Source organism: Myxocyprinus asiaticus, chromosome 9, assembly GCF_019703515.2.
Source record: "Myxocyprinus asiaticus isolate MX2 ecotype Aquarium Trade chromosome 9, UBuf_Myxa_2, whole genome shotgun sequence".
NCBI classification, from domain to species: Eukaryota; Metazoa; Chordata; class Actinopteri; order Cypriniformes; family Catostomidae; genus Myxocyprinus; species Myxocyprinus asiaticus.
This window is the reverse complement of record NC_059352.1, coordinates 8463381-8484235: the sequence shown is the minus strand read 5'-3', so window position 1 is coordinate 8484235 and position 20855 is coordinate 8463381. Positions and strand designations below refer to the sequence as shown.

Below are 20855 nucleotides of genomic sequence, written 5' to 3'. Positions count from 1 at the left end.
CTGCAAGTACGTATTGCAGTCTTGCCGCAAGGGGTGCTATAGCAGACATTAGTGCACTATGGAAGAAAGGAGCTTCAGTATGTTCAACTAAGCCGTGGGTTGGCAATGTGTTGGCCAAGCTGTTGTTGTTACATACATACTTGCGTAAAGTACGTTTCTGGCCTTAATGCTGAGCGTGATGAGGCAATTATCAAATGTGCTTTCCTAGAATGTTACTTTCTCTCATATTTAGCATTGGAAAGTCTGAATTGTTTTAGTGAATCATTTCATTTGGATGGTTTAATGTAAATGAACTGAATCAAAATGAAATGGTTCTATGAAGTATGAGAAGTTTTAGTGTGGCATGAAGTCTCTGACTGTATTTTACACCTTTTTAAAGCGAGATATAAACACTGCTGTTCATTACAAATTTTTTTTGACTCTTTTATATTATTTCATTATTATATCATGAGTATTTTGTTGCTTGGCAAGCTATAGTTTCAAACCAATTTACCCAGCACTGCTGCCGCCTCTGTCCTTGGTTCAAACACCTCTTGAAACAATTTTGATATTGCAAATCCAGCTGTTAATTTCTATTTAGTCTGAGTCCTGATAATAACTTCTCAGTTCTCCTCCATCTCTGAGGGTATTTCCTTTCACAGACCTGCCCTTGGGCTGTACATTTCTTTTCTTTTTCTTTTTCTTTTTTTTTTTTTTTTTTTTGCCTCATTTCTATTGTTATTCTTTAGGTAATCCCTGGCTCAAAGGAGAAAGCCCCAGGGTCATCACCAATAACCCCTTCAAGGCTGACATTGTAAACCTCCTGAAAAGACATGGATGGTTGTGGGAAAGGGGGTAGATGGACTAAAATCCTGTTGGGCTGGAATTTGGTGCACAGAAGATAGTGATGTCTTGTAAGGTTCAATGGCAAGACAGCAAATCAAGATTTGTTCTCATTGTTGAGCTCTGAAAGGAAGCAAAAATTTCAGGCCAAAAGGAATTTTTTGTTTTCTTTGGAGAGAAAGTGTGGGCACATGTTGCAATGTAAAAGTTACAGCCAATTTTAGGGCTCCAGAAGGGGCTCAGTGAAACATTTCAAAGCATAGATTAGGATAGGATTAGAACAAGCTTAATTTTGAGGATTTAAAAAGTTTTACGGCCACATTTACACTGTAGCTAAATACAGATGTCACATTTCTCCTTAGATCTTGATCCCTTTACACACACATAGTTCGGTCATTTACCAAGTGTATTTTATAATCTAATTCACTCCAGAAAAACTCAGGTAGGTAGTGACAAATGACTTTACATTAACAAATTGTACAACTAGTTGTTATTGCAGTGACACCACTCTCTTTTGGACACTGAAATCTTGTCTGAGGTGCGGTGTTAAAAAAATGAAAGAGACGGAGGCATGTCTCTTGATGCAAATTCTTATACTGTCTCTCTCGAACGTAGCTGCTTCCAACAACCCTGTGGTCATGGGACAACCCATACATTACAGTCCAGAATGAATGCTGCATGCTGTTTTAAAAGCAGCCGCTTAACAAGAATAAACCAAAACAGCACCTTTGACTGAGGTTTACAAAAAAATGGCTGTATGATAATACATTACTGGTCACTAATATTCATAAAGAGCTAACAATGAGTGATTTAAAGGCATCCATGTTTCTTGCTTACACCCACGAGACTCTACTCGACACAATAACTTAGAAGATCACCACCTATATTTAGTCACAATACTTTGCCAGGTGTACGTGACCTGCCGCTGCTTTTAAAAAGTCTGTTAATTAGGCCACTAGTAGACATCCCTTGGATGATAAAGAACCTGCTTCTCCTACTCAAACACTGTCCACACTCAGAGAAATGGCAAAAGAACTTGGATCAGTGTTAAAGTAAAAAAGGCAACCTGATGTGTTCAATGTGCAAAGCTAGAAATGTGCAAAGAGTCTGAAAAACAGTCGGCCTGCATGAGCATCTGGCCAAGCAGAGTCAAAGGCTGCATTTACACTGGAAGGCTTAATGCAAAGATCTGATCTTTTTACCATATGCATTTTTTTTGTCCCACCTGTTTACATTCACTTTAGACATAACCGACATTTTACAAGCTTACCCGCCAAGACGCTCAAGGCCAGTGATTTCTAACCATAGGTATGGCAAAAGAATTGGATTTTATTACGTTGAACCAAACAAATTCACATGTATGGTTTAAAATGTAAATAATAATTACAATTATAGATGGGTAAAAATATTGATTTTTTTCCAATTAATCGCAATCAAAGACTTTTTTAATAAATAATAATAATATTAACAGAATACACTTAAAGTCACAGTTCTAAAAAAAATGGCCAGTTTAATTCTAATAATCATATATTTCATGACACTTTAAAAAAAAAAGAAGTACAACAGACTAATTACCCAATAACCCAGAGTTAAAGGAATAGTTCACCCCAAAATAAAGAATTCTGTCTTTTCTCACCCTCATGTTGATCCAAACCTGTATGGCTTTCTTTTTAATGAGAACATAAAAGGAGAATTTGATTGATATCTCGGTACATTTTTTTCAATACAATTGCAGCTGATAGCGACTCACTTTAAAGCTTAAAAAGGACCCAAGTATCTTGAAAGTAGTCCATTCGGCTTGTGTGTCATATTCCAAGTCTTCTGAAGATTTTTCAGTGAAAATCATTGCTTTAGTTGTGCGTTCATGAGTGCATAAGAGCGAATCTCGAGTTTGAAATGACATGAGGCTGAGTAAATAATAACAGAATTTTCATTTTTGGCTGAACCACCCCTTTAAAAAAAACATATTTCTTCATTTTTATGCCATGTAACTGAGTAGAAGTTCAGCCTTCCTTACTAACAATCAAAGTTGGCATGCCTCATGAATGCAATGTCAAAAGCTTCCTTTCATGCTTCCATGCGTATAGCAAGCATATTAAGTCGTGTAATGAGTGGTACTCATGAATCAATAATGAGTGATATAGGTAACTGAGATGGCTACAGTCATCTCTGCCTTATAGCAATGAAAGAAATGATAAAAAACAGCCGAGTGCTGACAGTTTGTGCAGACTTTCATAATATGAAAGATATGGAAGGTATGTCTGACATGATGCTTATATTCAACCCCTGTATGACTGGAGGTAATATGAGTCATGTGTGTAGAGGTGTGTGTATGTGTTGTGCATGTGTGCAACAGCTCAAAGTGCTGTTTTGGCTGGTATCAAAATTGTAACCTGATGATCTCCAAGTTTAAAGGGAGGGGATACCCTTTAAGCCCCCCAAAGAAGGGACAAATGGGATTGTTGATGGCCCCTGAAGTCTGAACCCAGATATACCCGCTCCAGGCATTGTCATAAACTTTTCTGCACACAATTATGTACATAAACTGTGGCTCTGAAAACTCCAAACTCTTTTCGGTATGACATGCAGAGAATAATAGAAAAATTGAGAACAAAAACATGAAATAAAAAGATTAAGCATGAGAATTTCAGATAAATTAGTCAGGTTTATATTTTAAGTCTAAAATCTAAAAGTGGACCAAGGTTTAACTAAGAACCAAGGCTATTAAAATAAAGTTTTTAAAGTCAAGTTTTTAAAAGAGTCTAAGAATATTAGTTTGCATTTTTTAATAAGCATAAAATACTTTGTAAAACAATTAGTCAGGGAAAAATTCAGTCAGATATCCTAAAAATGCACTGAAAAATCATGTTAACCTAAAATATGTGCTCTATGTGGTAATATCTAAAAGTCAAAATTATTATACCGTTGCTGAATCAACCTGAATAAATTAGGTTACACCAACAAATCTAATTTTAAAGGGTTAGATCAAGATGAAATAACTCAACAATCACAGGTTGCCACTTTTTACAGTGTGTGCTTCTTGGTAACATCTAAATTAACTGGTTTTATTCCAGTGAAAAATATTATTTCTTATGACTTAACCAACTCGAATACATTACACCAATGAAAGTCATTTTAAGGGTCAGATCGGGTAGTAATAGCTCATTAATGTAACAACTAAAATGTAATGTGATGGATGCAATGTTAGTGTAGTATTAGGCTACATGCATTGATGTGTTTTCAAACTCCCTTACCTCTCTCCTCTTCTTCTTCAGTTTATATTATTTCAGAAAGTTGATCGGATGATATCTTAATAATATATTCCAATATCCCACTTTTCCTCCAATATTTAATCCTGAGTCACCAGAATTGAGGGAACAGAATGCTATAGTCACCCAGTGCAAAGCAGATCCTGTTGTTGAGGAATTGATTGCTGTGGTAGTTAGAGCTAGAAGTCTGTCTTAGTGCCTCCTCTGTGAAGGGGGAAGCCACAGGTCCTAAAACCTGACATATTCAAGCTTTTATTTTAAAATAGTGATTCCCGACCGGGGGTACACTATAAGCAGGTTCCAGGAGGTATGCAAAAGAATTGGATTTTGCTATGTTGAACCTAACAAAATCACATGTATAGCTTAAAATAAAAATAATAAGGATTATGGATGGGTAAAAAAAAATATTGATTTTCCAATTAAATATGATCTTCATTTGAACAATCCCAATATTTATCTTTTACTCGATGCAGAGTATGGCACAGAGATCTTTTTACTGTGTGTTGAGAGTAAAAGTTTGGTTATACTTGTTCCATGTAATGTGTCCAAAGATGAGATCCACGCAATCCATTTGTCATTGAACAATGTCTCTTTTAATACCCTTTCTGTTTACAGTTTGTTGATCCAAATACAACAAAAATGAAACATGAATTATAGTCAAACATAGCATGGATGCGGTAGAGAAACCGTGCACGTTCTCTCTCGTTAACATGCGCTCACTGGCTGAACTGCTGGTAGTCTTAAAGAGACAGTACAGTTTTAGCTCTTGTTCTACATAGTAATGTAAATACTTTTAAATAGTACAAATTATGAATGTAAACAATAAACATGTATAAAACATATGTATGCAATATAATATATGTAATTACAAGACAACATATTTATTGATGGAATACATGGAATTTGTACATTTTTAAAAAGCTAAAATGTGACCAAAATTATGAAAAATTAATGATAAAATAAAATTGGTAAAATGAATATTTTTTTATAGTATTAGGTTAGAAGTCCCCTGCACAAGTAACAGCACTGGATGAGAGATAATTTCTTTCGTATGTAAGCAAAATGTACATAATAACTGAAATATGCCCAAATTAATTGTAACTGAAACAGAGTCTAATCAAATATTTATCAATACCCAGCCCTAATGGGTATTGAAAAAGGGATGTCAATAGAACAAACCAATACCAATTGATCAATAATTATCAATATTAATGATAATGTTAAACTAAATATAGTCTTTGGTACATAAGTTTGGCTGTATACTTGTGTACTTTGGTACACAAAAAGTTCTTCAGCCTTACTGATGGTCCTGCAAGGGTACTTACAGCAAAAAAGCTTGTGTAGCATTGTTTTACAATGGCTTGAAAGTAATTTCCACCTCTTAAAGGGATAGTACACTCAAAAAAAATTAAATACTGTCATCATATGGTGCATTCAAGTCCTCCAGGGAAGTTTTACTTACAAGGTCGGAAATCATAAATACGATGTGATGTGTGTTCAAAGTAATTTTACTCAGAAAGAATGGACCCGTTTTGCAATTTCATATTTCTTTCTCCTTTTTCATTTACTAGCAAAGGCAGGAAGCTTTTTCAGCACAAATGCAGCAAAATGAAGAGCAAAGCCACGCATTAGGTGTGTAATTAATGCTTTATCTATCTATTTTATCATTCTTGTGCAGCCACATATAACGATGGGAAATGTGGTTTTGTTGCAAATGCTTGTCGCTGCATTAAACAGCTAAATTAGGCTTATTTTCTGGCAAGTTATAGTGTTATTCTTCATTAACAGTACAAAAAAATGCATACAAACTGCACAGTCAAAATCCTCAAGTAAAACTGAATTATTACTAATAACAGTTTGCTTCCCCTATGATTCTTAAACTGACACACCCCCAAATCGTGGCTCTAATTTAAATCCAGGGTTTCCCACTCTTAATGACTACTTTGTGGTGTTCACGTGCGTTCAACTCGTAAATGCGATCATCCCAACATACGATCATTCCAACATGACTTATACGCACCAATATACCCACACTCTTGTCATGTAATTTCTTTTGTGGAACACAAATTATTTATTAGAATGTCCTTGCAACACACAAAAGGAGTCAAAGAAAAAAATGATGGCAGAATTTTTATTTTGGGTGAACTATTCCTTTAATTTGTGTATGCTGTTGAGGGATCGTAAAGAGTGCAAATGTTAACCTCTTAAAATTGTAAGCTGGAGACCAAAAGAACACTAAGTGACAACAGCAAACACTGGCATTCCATGCATGACACCGGCAGTCACAAATCCTGCTGTAGATAGCCATATGTCTGTAGTGAAGTCACCTGCGCGTTACTATATACTGTACTTGTGATAAAAAAAAAAAAAATATATATATATATATATATATATATATATATCATGGTTTGTAAGTTTTACTATAAACAAGCTCTACACAAAAGCAATATCTAGCCAATGAACATTTTATAGAACGTAACTAGGAAAAGATATACTCGTTACAATTTCAATTACTTTTTTTATTTCTATGATTTTTCCAGGCCTGGAAAAGACAAGCAAAATATTTTCTGATATTTCCAGGTTGTTCATAACCATGGGAACCCTGTTCTATTGTCTATTAAATGGATAATTCACCCAAAAATGAAAAGTCATGTCATTTTTTACCCACCGTTATGTTGTTCGAAATTGGTATACTTTTATTCACTTTCAATGTAAGAAAAAAATATGCATTCAAATATGCATATACATTTTCCCGAACATGTTCTTTATTGTTCCATGGAAGAAAATAAGTCATATGGGTCTTGAACAACATGATGGTGAGTAAATGATGACAGAGTTTTCATTTTTGATTGAACTATCCCTTCAACAGCTATGATCACAGTCCTAATTGTTTTTATAGCTAATTATTGTTATTTGTATATTGTATATTTGTATAATTATTGTATATTGTTATTTATTACACTAATATTATTATTAAATTACTGTTAAATTACCTCTATTGATTACATCTTAATTTGAAACTTTGTGCTTTTGAGATGATGCCCCTAACTACTGAACTTTCAAAGGCAATTACAGATTCAAAGAGCTACTTGAACATAATTCACGATGCATATGCTACATCCTGAGGTGATTTCTAAAATAAAACATAATTATCAGGAGATTATTGTGACTTGCGTTAAATGCATTTAAATGCAGCGGAAATAGTATTCAGTCCTTGTTAATTTTATGGCATTTTACAATGTCATATTTTACAGTGTACATTTGCACTCTTGCTCTGCAATAAACATGAGAACATTTTACAGTGATGAAGCTGCCCGGCAACATACATGTTTGTTTACATTGTTGAGGGAGTTGAGGCCAATCAAGGCTCATAAACAAATGTTTTTCTGTCTGAAGAATGAATAGCAACACTCATTAACCCCCCAAAACATAACTAAGATGGAAAATGATTAGTGAGTTTAAAAATTAATTCAAAAATCCTCCTAAAAATACAATAAAAAATAAAATAAAATAAACTGATATTAAAATGTTGTCTTGTGTTCCCCTTTTGCTACAAATAAAAAGACTTTGACTCAGAATTGGGTGATTGTCTTGGTAGATAAAATATTAAATGTTTATGACTAACGCTTGACAGTGCGGACTGTCAGTGGAAAATGATAAAAAAATGAGATTTCTACGTTTTCTGATGGAAATGTGAAAGTGAAAGGTGCTCATGCAAAACTTTCTGCCACATTGCAAGGATCATGTGAGTGGTTACCAGTGCATTGCTATGCAGTTGCTAGGGTGTTCTTTATGGTTGCTTACTTGCTCCATCTCAAAAGAGCCCACCCTGAAGTCTCTATGATATTCTGGTTACTAGATTTGGCTCAAGTCCCTCCTTCTTTAATGTAAATCTATGAGATTTTTTGCCAGTTTTATCATTCGACAGGCAAAAATCATATGTCTGATTCAATTGGAATATCTTGGTATGATTATGATTATTTTCAAAAATTATTGCATTTACATTTATGCATTTGGCAGATGCTTTTGTCCAAAGCGACTTACAGTGCATTCAACATGTACATTTTATCAGCTTCAGTGTTTCCTGGGAATCAACCCCATGGTCTTAAAGGGGTCATGAAATGGAGAATAAAATTTTCCTTGATATTTAGACATAAATCATAAAGGGGTAACTGCCTACTATAAAAACATATTGTAAATTTCAGAACTCAAAACTTCCTCCTCAGTCTAAAAAGAGCATTTATAGTTGGTACCCTGCTGAAACATCTCGTTTTGAAATCTGTCTGTTCGTGACGTCATGAAACATTGCTCATTTGTATTGACACATTCCACAACATGCGTTATCGCACCCTTGGCCCCGCCCACTGATGCAGGCCATTTGTGGCTAACTATTCCTAACATAATACCTAAGGGGAACCATCTGGACTATTCTGGATTATTTTTGAATATATTCATGCACTAGGCAGACATATTTGACCACTTGATACATCTTGTGCCACTTTTAAAAGACGGGGTGTCAAGTACAACTCTGACAGGGAGAAGCAACTCTCTCTCATTCAGCTGCTGCCTGTGTTGCTTTGAGCACAAACATGTCATGGTCGCATGCTTTCACCCATCTGCCCTATTTTTAATTGCTGGTGTATGTAAACATAGGACGTCTTTGATGATGGATGTCTTTGACGATGGACGATGGACATCTTTGACTGTTTCGGTGTGTTTCCGCTGATGTGCACATCAGTACCTTTACAGTATGTATGTGCGTAATTTCACCATTCTTTGGAAGCTCATGTCAGCATGGATTGCTTGTGAACAGTCAAAACACGATTCAAGCTTTTCAAAGGAACTGTTATTGAAGGGTGGGGCAGTTAAAAACACTTCAGTATGCTTTTTGCTTGCAGCTGTCTTTATATTAATGTTTGCAGGGAAAAAAACGTTCCATTCATGAATATTTCAAATGTCATAACTGTTTGATAGTTTATGGTGTTGAGTGTTAGCAGTTGTGCTTGAGGTGAACAGATTAATATATTCAGATGCAATGTGTTGGATGTGCGTTATGTGTAAACCCTGCAATTTTTTTTAATAATGTTTTTCCAATTGAGTTTGCTGAATTTGAGAGGCTGAATGATGTTAGCCAGTCATAACAGTGGCTGTTTACGTTGAGGTTTTAAGGAGGCGCTTAGGCCAAAACCAAGTGTTTCAGACAGAGGACCAAAGACAGGGTGGAAAATGATCATATATTACTAAATTGTGACTGTTTTGGTGCAAAAGAAACTTTTATTACATTATCAGTGGATTTCAGGGAAGATAATAAAATTATAAATATAACACTTCATGGCCCCTTTAATGTTGCTAGCGCCATGCTCTACCAGTTGAGCTACAGGAACAATTTACTCTACTTTTGAATAAGAAATTGATATTTTGGTTAAGAAATGAATATGTAACACATTGTGTATTTTTATAATTTATTTAAGTGATGCATTTAATTTTTATTGTCAGATCAATCCATTGTGATGTACTGATGCTTTTTTTTTTTTTTTTACCCTAATAGAAAGACCTGAAAAAATAGAAAGGCCTTTAAAAACACATTGATTTGTCTTTTAGCTATTTCAGAAGTCTGGTTATGTCTTATATTAAACTAATTTAGGTCCACAATATGTGGTCAAAGTGGCTTTCACTACAGAGGTTACACATAGATGAAAAATCCATAATCCATGATCCATAATCATGTTAAAATAACAGCTCTTCCTGCCTTCACAATCTTCTTAACCCTTAAGGTCAAAGTCAGTTTATTTATAGAGCACAATTAAAAACAACATCAGTTGACCAATGTGCTTAAAGCATACCTCTGGTCTTTAAAGACCCGGAACCTCATTTCACCCCCGTAACTCAATTTTTTGTAGTTGTGCCCACACCTCTTTAGTATTCCTCAATCTCTCTTTTACAAATAGTGTAACACAAAAAATGGCAAAATTGCAACAACAAAAAACATTTTCACATTTTCTTTATAATGGCTTAAATTCCAAAAAATGTATAGGGTCTCTAGGTATGTAATAGGTGTTACAGGCAGGGTTGGAATTTTTGCACTTCCATAAATTATATATATTTTTTATGATTATTTAATCATTATTTAAGTTTACTATCACAGAATATGTATTTCTTTGTTTATTACAAGAGAAATTAGTACTATATACATACAAATTAATACTATATCACAGTGATTTTCTGTGCAAAAATTGTGAATTATCTGTATCACAAATGAATATACACATACATAATATTATTTCTCACTCGAGGTGGTGCTGTTGTTTCAGTGGTTAATTTGATTTACAGTTGACATTGCTATTTGATGAAGAAACAACATGGAAGTAAACTATACCAAGTACAACACATGAACAGTATGATATGACTATTGTCATTTGTGTATACTAATGAAATTATGTAAGTTGTGCATCCATTTAGGCTCAATAAGTGCCTGAGAAAATACTTATGTGTAGTTTATGTGTAGCTTATGTATAGATTATGTGTTATGTGTAGCTCAATATGTGTTTGACACATATTCATACACTCTTGATTTCTGGACTTTTATAGTGAGCCAAACAACAAAAACAAGCAGAGAAGGAAAGTAAGGGTGTAAAGAGAGCTATTGAATGTGTTCTGCGTTGCTTCAACGTGATCACACGGGAAGTCGGCATGTTGTTTCCAAGAGTTCCGGTACCCTAGGATTGGCCACATTGTGCAGACTCACTGACAAGTGGCATCTCCTATCAGGCATTTTTGCATTGGCTCCAATGTGTATAGCTTCCCCTGTGGTGAGACCGAAAGTGTGTAGCATCAGCAGCATGGAAGACCCAAGTTCAAATCCTGTGTTGAATCCAGAAAGTAATCACATTTGCATAATCAGTAATGAGTGCAGTTCAGAGGTTGAATTTTTCCCTCTAACAATACATATTTACTCCACTGATGGTTAGGCTTAAGGTTTGGGTTGGGGGTTGGGGGGTACAGTTTATAAAATACGCATTCCTCTTTGCTGCATTACAGTCTGTACAGCTGAAAACAAAACTGCTTCACAACTCGCTTTCGGCACCCCTTTGTAGGCATTACACCTGTAAAATGGAGCTCACACAGAGTCCATACGCCCAATCACTTTGCTTTGGCCACTGGGGGCAGTGTTTCATATTTCGGTAAACACAGACCAATATTAACTAAGAAAAGTCAACCTTCTGTTTCTGATTTCACTGTGAGATGGATCTGATAGCTTCAATAAGCATGTACCACAGATGGTAATACAAAACGCTTGTGATGACCAGTAGGTGCTAACACAAATGTATATTCTGTCATTATCTACTCACCCTCATATCGCTCATTCATTGAAAATCTTGCCTTCTACCTTAACTGTCAAATCTTGTTAATGCTTGTGCATGTTCCAACTGGTACATTCTTCTTATTTTATTTTTTTTTCACCTCTCGATATTTATCATTTTGATGATTTTCCAGATATATCTCAATATTTCCTGTATGTATTTGCTTAAAATGCCTTAAAATGGTGATTGCTCTGACCTGGGGTGCGTTTCCCAAAACTATCTTTAGCCAACTATGGTTGCAAGTTCCATTGTTACCAACATAGTTCAACGATTTGGGCATTTCCCGAAACCGTAGTTCCAACGAACATTCACAAACTTCCTCACAAAGTTGTGTAGTTGGAACTACAGCTCTCCGCCTGTGGTTAGAAGCATAGTTCCTTGTTAGTTTGTGTTGTCGACGTCATTGATTTCGCCGCAGCTGGGGTGTGTTCTATTCAGAGTTATCACCCCTATGCCCTATTCCTTTCAAATACTTCACCATCCACTTTGAGAGCTTTGGAAGTCTTAAAGTTGTGGTGTTCAAATATCACGTAATTTAATTTTTAAGTTATTTTTATTGGAAATTCTGTTTGAAACGATCTTCCAGCGTGACTGTCACAATTGTTCTCCCTTCGAAGTGCCCTCCGAAGGCATTATTTATGCCGTTTAGTACACAGTATTGGCTTCGTTTCCACGTAGAAAAGGTGAGTTATTTTATTATTTACAAGCGAATATCTGTGTTACATCATTCCCAAAAAGAAATTTCACATATGGCAATATATGTAAAACATAATATGGATGTTAGTGATTTTCACTGATATAAAAAGTTATCTGTACTGTACATACAGTATATGCAACATATCTGCATTGCTTTGAGTGTAGTGTCAGAAAAACGCTATGTTAGTGTAAAATTCATTCATTCACATTTCAAAATATTTCACTTTCATATATGTAAAACTTTATTTCCCAACTCACAATATAATTTTATATAGCCAATATGCCCAAATAAATGAACAATAATTGTAGAAATATGTATATGGCCATATATCTGATTCTGTATGGAATTACATGTCTGTGTAAGTGGTTTTGGGTTTATTGTGTCATGTTCACAGAAGTAGAATATAATAGAATATGGAATATTCTCAGTAGGCTTTGTTATACAAAACAAATGTACAGTATGCTTTTTGCTTTCAGCAGTCTTTATATTAATGTTTGCAGGGGGGGAAAAACATAGACCAATGTAGGAAATTACACAATGTTTATTAACATAAGTTATGTCAGTCATATGAAATAATAGAAAATACAGTAACCAAACTGTATTCAAAAAAATATTCATAATTTGATGTATTCTGAATTAATCTCTGACTTCTGCTCCTGCATGATGCATTCTGCCTTGATGTGGGTTTAGAGGATCATCATCATCGGCAACATCATCTTCATCATCATCAGTACCAGCACGAGCCCCCTCTTCCACCTCAGGAAGTTGGACATTTTCCCTGACTGCATTGTTGTTGAGAATTGCAGTAACCACTACAACAGCACAGGTTTTGGAGTGGTTCAGCTTCAGGCTGCCACTGGACTTGCTGATGCAGCAAAAAAGTTGTTTCCACAATCCTATAGCCCTCTCCACTGTAGAGTGTGTCCTTCCATGGACCTGATTGAATCTTTCCTCTGCAATGGTGGCTGGATGCTGCACAGGTGTCAAGAGGTATGGGTGAAGAGGACATTCACTGTCTCCCAGCAGCCAACTGTCACCAAATTGCTGAATTGGGCCACTTAAAAGAGTCATGTGTGCTTCCAGGCCATTTTGCCACAATGTCAGTGAAGACCCCCAGGTGATCACACACTACTTGAACATTAATGGCTGGATAGCCCTTCCTGCAAATGTACAAGGGCTCATTCACTACATGACTTGCCACTGGGATAAGGGTGCCATCGATGACACGAATCACGCAATATTATGGAACTGTTGATTGGCCAGCTGGATTTCTTGAGGAGGAAGTCAGCATGATGTTCATAAGCTGTAACAACAAAGGTGTTACTGCTGTCACAGTCTTGCTGACCGAAGACTTGCTGAGCCACAGGCCATCACCAACCACCTCCATGAAAATTCCCACAGCATAATAACACAGTGCAGCTAAGAACTGCATTGCTGGACTTAAGGCATAGTTTCTTCTTGTGGCCCTCTCAAGGATCTTGGTCCTTGGAAGCCGGAATATTCTTATGATGTCGTCATCGGATAGAGAGTCAAGTGAGGTGAACGTTGTCCTTTTGTAGGCATTTATTTACACTGCCTGAGTTATGCGTCACTTTCTGTGCTCAAGCTGTAGGATTCTTTGTAAAGCCACCATTGTTGAGCATTTGAAACATGCATAAATACTGTTTTTATTAGGAGAGTCATTAGTACACCTGATACTGATGTACCTGAGGGATGGATAGAAACACCTTGGTGGCTAATAATCATTCTAAATTAACAGGCTAAACATGAGTGATTCATCAATGATTTGTGACGGTAATAGGGCACAGTTTAAATTGATTATCACGTTTCTCATATTGTAATTCTATTCATCTGTTAATTGGTTTTTTGTTTTAAAATAGGCTGTTTCATGCTGTTTTTTCATAGTTTTCATGCTGTGGCTTGGGAGAAATGAGAAGTAAGCCTCTCTTGAGATTTGTCTGAGGATTTAAATAAAGGATATACATATGTATGTATATATGTATATATATATATATATATATATATATATATATATATATATATATATATATATATATATATATATATATATATATATGTCGGCCAAAAGTTTGGAATAATGTACAAATTGTGCTGTTTCGGAAAGAAATTGGTACTTTAATTCACCAAAGTGGCATTCAACTGATCACAAAGTATAGTCAGGACATTACTGATGTAAAAAAATCAGCACCATCTCTATTTGAAAAAAGACATTTTTGATCAAATCTAGACAGGCCCCGTTTCCAGCAGCCATCACTCCAACACCTTATCCTTGATTAATCATGCTAAATTGCTAATTTGGTACTAGAACATCACTTGCCATTATATCAAACACAGCTGAAGCTATTTGGTTCGTTAAATGAAGCTTAAAATTGTCTTTGTGTTTGTTTTTGAGTTGCCACAGTATGCAATAGACTGGCATGTCTTAAGGTCAATATTAGGTCAAAAATGGCAAAAAAGAAACATCTTTCTCTAGAAACTCATCAGTCAGTCATTTTGAGGAATGAAGGCTATACAGTGCTTGAAAAAAAAACTGAGGATTTCATACAAAGGTGTACATTACAGTCTTCAAAGAAACATGACAACTGGCTCTAACAAGGACAGAAAGAGATGTGGAAGGCCAGATGTACAGCTAAACAAGAGGATAAGTACATCAGAGTCTCTAGTTTGAGAAATAGACACCTCACATGTCCTCAGCTGACAGCTTCATTGAATTCTACCCGCTCAACACCAGTTTCATGTACATTAGTAAAGAGAAGACTCAGGGGTGCAGGCCTTATGGGAAGAATTGCAAAGAAAAAGCCACTTTTGAAACAGAAAAACAAAAAGAAAAGGTGAGATTGGGTAAATAAACACAGACATTAGAAAACAGATAACTGGAAAAGAGTGTTATGGATCTTAACCCCATTGAGCTTTTGTGGGATCAGCTAGACTGTAAGGTGCGTGAGAAGTGTCCGACTAGACAGCCACATCTATGGCAAGTGCTACAGGAAGCGTGGGGTGAAATGTCACCTGAGTATCTGGACAAACTGACAGCTAGAATGCCAAGGATCTGCAAAGCTGTCATTGCTGCACGTGGAGGATTTTTTTGATGAGAACTCTTTGAAGTAGTTTAAGAAGTTCTGAACATTTTTTCTTTTTCTTTTTTATTTTTCATTGTAATTGTAATTTTTCACATTATTAATGTCCTGACTATACATTGTGATCAGCTGAATGCCACTTTGGTGAATAACAATACAGTACAGGTTTGTTTTTCATTCCATATGATTCATAATCATACTTATTTAATTTATTAATGACATTATTCTGGTAGTTGATAATGAAGGGATGACAGGTATTCATGGTAGACATGATTCACACAATAATTGCTTACATTTTGATCTGACATGCTACTGTGATGCATTAAGTCACAAGTATAACATTTATGTGCTCATTTCCACATCTTAAACTACTGGATGCTAATGTGTATTAGAAAAGCACTAACACAAAACACGTTACAAAATGACAGAGTATTTTTGGTCATCAAATGGGATATTATATTTTGTATTTAAATTCAGATGGTGAAGAGTTTTAACTTCTCAAAGCAAGATGAAAATCGTATGTTTGTTGCCATGAGCACCACACAGCTTCACCAAAGCCCCATTTGCCAGACCCAGTCTGTATCTTTCACTCCATATATATTTAACGCTATATATCTCATTGTGTCAAGAATAAAAGTGGCATTCTTATTGGTTTTTGAAATGTATGCATATGTATGTGCTCAAGTGCAGTAAAGTGAGGTAAGAGGGAAACCCCACTACAGGGAAATTACGTTGCTATGGAGCTGCTTACTGACTAAAGCGCTTGAAGTTCAAACGAAATAGCGATGCACTTTCAATGCAAAGGACCGGAGTATGAGTCGAAAGTGACACAGAAGCATCACACACAGGGTTGGGAGGGTTACTTTTGAAATGTATTCCACTACAGATTACAGAATACATGCTATAAAATGTCATTTGTAACATATTCAGTTAGATTACTCAAGGTCAGTAATGTATTCTAAATACTTTGGATTACTTCTTCAGCACTGGTAGATTTTTTCACTTGTTTTGACTATAAAAACTCTTGACTATAAAAACCAGTACAGTAAGACAAAATACACATGTTAAAAATATATTCTCTGAAAAACCTAAATATCTAATGCAGTGTTGTTTTTAAAACAAGATAAATCAATTTGATCTTGTTTTAAGGACTTTTAGATATTTTTACAGGAAACAATACAAAAATGATTATCAAGAATACAATTTTTGCCCTAATATCAAAGGTCTTACTAGAAAAAAAGAAATTATTATCCAACGTGAATTTTCTTGATAAAAAAAAATATGATCTTGCCTGGTAACGTGCATGTAAAATGGCTAGAAATAGCATTTTAGCTTATTGTAAAGCTGACAATTTACACAAGGTTTATTTCTATTTCTTGTGCTCCAAACTTACTTCAAACTTACTTCTCTGTCTGCTCGTATGAATGTAACACATCATAAGAAAGTGTTTCACCGCTGCTCAAATGCACTTTGGATCGCATCATTTATATGTATAAATGTTTTCCATCTGAAAGGACTATATATTAAATGAAACAAATGACATTAAAATGCAAAGTAATCTCTTCAGTAACCAAAATGCTTTTTGAATGTAACTGTATTCTAATTACCAATGATTTAAATTGTAACTGTAGTGGAATACAGTTACTTATATTTTGAATTTTAAATACGTATTCCCGTTACATGTATTCCGTTACTCCCCAACTCTGATCACACATGATGTGGTTGTTTTAGCAATTAAGTTTTTCATCTCACATTTGCTTTTTATGACACTATTGGTTAGGTTTATGTTCAGGGTGGGGAGGTAGGTTTTGGTGATTTAAACCTCAATCGAGCATTAACCTTAAAACCCTTATCTGTTTGGGAAAGAATTTAACTTGCTTTTAGCAGCACACATTGGACATTTCACCTTGGAACTGCTGCGATATGTGTAAAAAACCACCTCTCACCACAGTCACTTAATTTACATGAGATCAAGTTTGGGGTTTTTTTTCCAACCAGGAACCATAATTTTAACAGTCGTTGTTGGAAAGCAGATTCAAAATGTTCAAAGCAAAAAGTGAAATACAGTAAAAAAAAATTTTTTTAAAAATCCCACACACTTTTTCAATAATTAAACACAATTACATTTTTTTTAAATGTACTAATATAATACATGGTAAGCATACAAAAATACCATGCGTATATTACTGTGAACATTTTTGATTTATGTTGCAAACAAATTGTTAAATTTGTTTTTTTAACTGATTTATTGAAACAGAAAATTTGAAGGAACCAATTCAATGTTTCAAACATTCCAACTATATCGAATTTTTCCTAGGTTTAAATCCGAGATGCTGTCTTTGCGGTCTCATATTCAGGAGTCATGACACAGGAAGCATGTGGTCTACTGGCACGGACTCTAATAATTAGAATAACGTCTTAAATTTTGGTCTATTTCTCACCACACCATTGTACGTCTTCAAAAGAATGGAATATTACTCACAGGTCATATGGACTACTTTTATGGTACTTTTCCTAACCTTTTTAAAGCTTGATGGCCACATCCTACATGGTGTGCATCCACTTTCATTGTATTGACAAGAAAAAGAGCAGATAACGTTTTTGTGTTTCGAGCGACATGAGGGTGAGTAAATGATGACTTTAAGCAGAGAGTTTCATGATGGTGAATCTTAGCACTGACTTAATTTCATGAGGCAACGATGTGCACACATTTTTTCTTATATACTATTATTTTGAGAACTATGGCTTCTTTCCTTCATTACTAAAAACAAAAGGTAAATAGGACACGAGGAACAGATGGGTGGAAGACTACACTGGACCCCTCTAACAGGTTAAAGACTCTTTTGTGTACAAGAAATTTGAAGGTCTTGTGTCAGACATGTCAAATGGCTCCATTTATTCAGGAGGCCCTTTTGTGATCTTATCATCGGATGTTTTTTTTTTTTTTTTTTTTTTTTTTTTTTTTTTTTTTTTGCAGTTTGCAGTTTGCAAAAAGAAATTGGACAGGGAACATAGTGAACATAATGTATCTCTAACACAGACAAAATGCCTTGTGTCACATAAAGGGATCTCAGTAGTCACATATCTTTTTTTGTATGGTTATTATGTGAATTAGAAAGCTCAACTTTCTCAGTTTTCTGGAATAAGTGCAAACAGACCCATTGAATGGACTCAATCTGTTTGCATTTATGGGCCACCTATGACTGCCAGTCAGATGAAAAGCATTACATGATAATTTCCTATTAATTTTCCCCACAATTTCTGACTAAAAATACATCCAGAAGGTTGAAAAAATATATATCCTCAATTTCCTGCATGATAATAATCAGTGGGACTTATGAATATCAAGTATGCAGAGTCTATGAGCATTTTTATCTTCAAAGACTTCAAAGGCAGTACAGTAGAGGCAGAGGAAAGGGGTAATCTGTCGCTATGTGAACAGACTTGTATGAACACAATGAGGCTGAAATGTAGATGAGAGGAATATTAAAGACTTAAATTCTTATATGCACCTTCAATTAACAACACTAATAACTTTGCATAGTTATTAATATACTTTTATATATTATACAAGCATAAAACATAATTGTAGCTTTTTAAACAATGTATCCATCCAGTAGCAATGTAGCTACAATTCATTTGAATGTTCACTCAAAAGTGTTCCAAGAAATCCTTGCACAGCATTTGATTTGTTCTTTTTTTTTTTTTTTTTTTTTTTTTTTTTTAAATGTTTAAGTGTTTTATTAGTTGTGTTTAGTGTATATCTAGGCCTATGTGTTCTAGATTGAAGCTTTTAACCTAATTGACCAAATGTATTGCCCCTTTAAGTAACTTCTCTGTAGTTGGCTATTTTATTAGAAGCTTGTAGTGTAGTTAATAACTCTATTAACCTCATTCAACCCCACATACACATGCGTGGACGTTGTATTTTGGCTTCGCTATACGCAATGCATAATTTAAATTGATTTAAACTGACTGATCTCAGTTCAGGAGACTCTGTGCTATCAGTAAATGGTTAAACTTTCGATGCACAGAGTCATGTGACAAAACAACATGGTGCTGACTACAGCTGAGTTTGTCTTTGGGAGAAATGCCAACAACAAAACTACATCTGGTAAGAAACCTAATTAAGTTTTTACATCGAAACCTGTTTGAGTCAAAAGATTAGAGTCTCTACTTTCATTCGATAGCCATTTTTAAAATTTGAGCGATTGATCACGAAACACCATGCTGTTAAACACAATGTACACTAATGTATACTTTAGCACATTTACTCCCTAAAAGTCCTATATTTTCTGCACATTATCACATTGAGAGTCAATGGGTTCGGGGGCCTGAGTAGCTCAGCGAGTACTGATGCTCACTACCAGTGAGTTCGAATCCAGGGTGTGCAGAGTGACTCCAGCTAGGTCTCCTAAGCAACCAAATTGGCCCAGTTGCTAGGCAGGGTAGAGTCACATGGGGTAACCTCCGCGTGGTCGCAATTAGTGGTTCTTTCTCTCAATGGGGCACGTGGTAACTTGTGCATGGATCGTGGAGGGTAGCATGAGCCTCCACATGCGGAGTCTCTGCGGTGTCATGCACAACGAGCCACGTGATAAGATGCGTGGATTGACTGTCTCTGAAGCGGAGGCAACTGAGACTTGTCCTCTGCCACCCAGATTGAGGTGAGTAACCGCACCACCACGAGGACTTACTAAGCAGTGGGAATTGGGCATTCCAAACTGGGAGAAAAGGGGATATATATATATATATATATATATATATATATATATATATATATATATATATATATATATATATATATATATATATATATATATATAAATGAGAGTCAATGGATTCATCCAAAAGCTGAAAAATGTTGCTTTCAGAGGCTTTATTTGGAGTTAGGAAACTCACTGTGAAAATACGGTGCATTTCGTGGTGTTCTGAGACCAGTGCAGACAGACAGCACACTGGAGGTTAAGTCATTCACTTAACAGGAAGCAAGGGAGCATTCTATAACTCTCTATGCAGCTAAATGCATTCAATGTGCAATTTAAACTTCTTATCAAAAGTTTCGTTTCGGGCTGCAGATGATGTTTGGACCACTCAGCATGTTTGGCAGACATGTGACAATAGTAATCAGTACATAGATTCAGAGTTTATAACGTATAATTTTATTTTAACATGGTTGGCATTGATTGGATGATGCTGGCCATTACTTTGAATCAGAATCAATTATGCTAATTTCTGATGTAATGTCGATAATGTCTCAAAAACATGAATAACCAACACTCCTGGAAACATAAACAATTTGATTAAAACAAAATCAGACTTTCTAGAGCTTGGTATTATTTAATATTATTACTTAATAAAAAAATACTTTTTGCCATGTTTATTAGGTGCTACTAGTTACAAATCAAAAAGGGAAATGGAAATGTACATAGCAGTCATGCTTGGGTAATGCTAAAGCAATAAAGGGGTCATGACATGCCTTTTTATAATTTTAATATGTTTCTTAAGGTTCACTAATAATATTAGTAATATACATTTTATATATATTTGTAATACATGATTATTTTCCACCCTCATTCTGACCCTCTGTCAGAAACACTCAGTTTTG

The 20855-nt window shown here is 35.2% G+C and overlaps 1 protein-coding gene across 2 annotated transcripts in view; it reads right to left on the bottom strand.

Annotated features, from left to right (window-relative positions):
• The window catches only part of ngfb (nerve growth factor b (beta polypeptide)), a 115319-nt gene that overhangs the window by 17816 nt on the left and 76648 nt on the right, over positions 1 to 20855 (bottom strand). Inside the window, exon 1 of one of the 2 annotated variants that reach the window (XM_051706508.1) lies at positions 4077 to 4225. The exons of the other annotated variant lie outside the window; for it this stretch is intronic. The gene's annotated coding sequence lies outside the window, so the exon portion shown is untranslated. Of the gene's footprint in view, positions 1 to 4076; positions 4226 to 20855 lie in introns of those variants that run through there. 2 annotated transcript variants of the gene reach the window in all.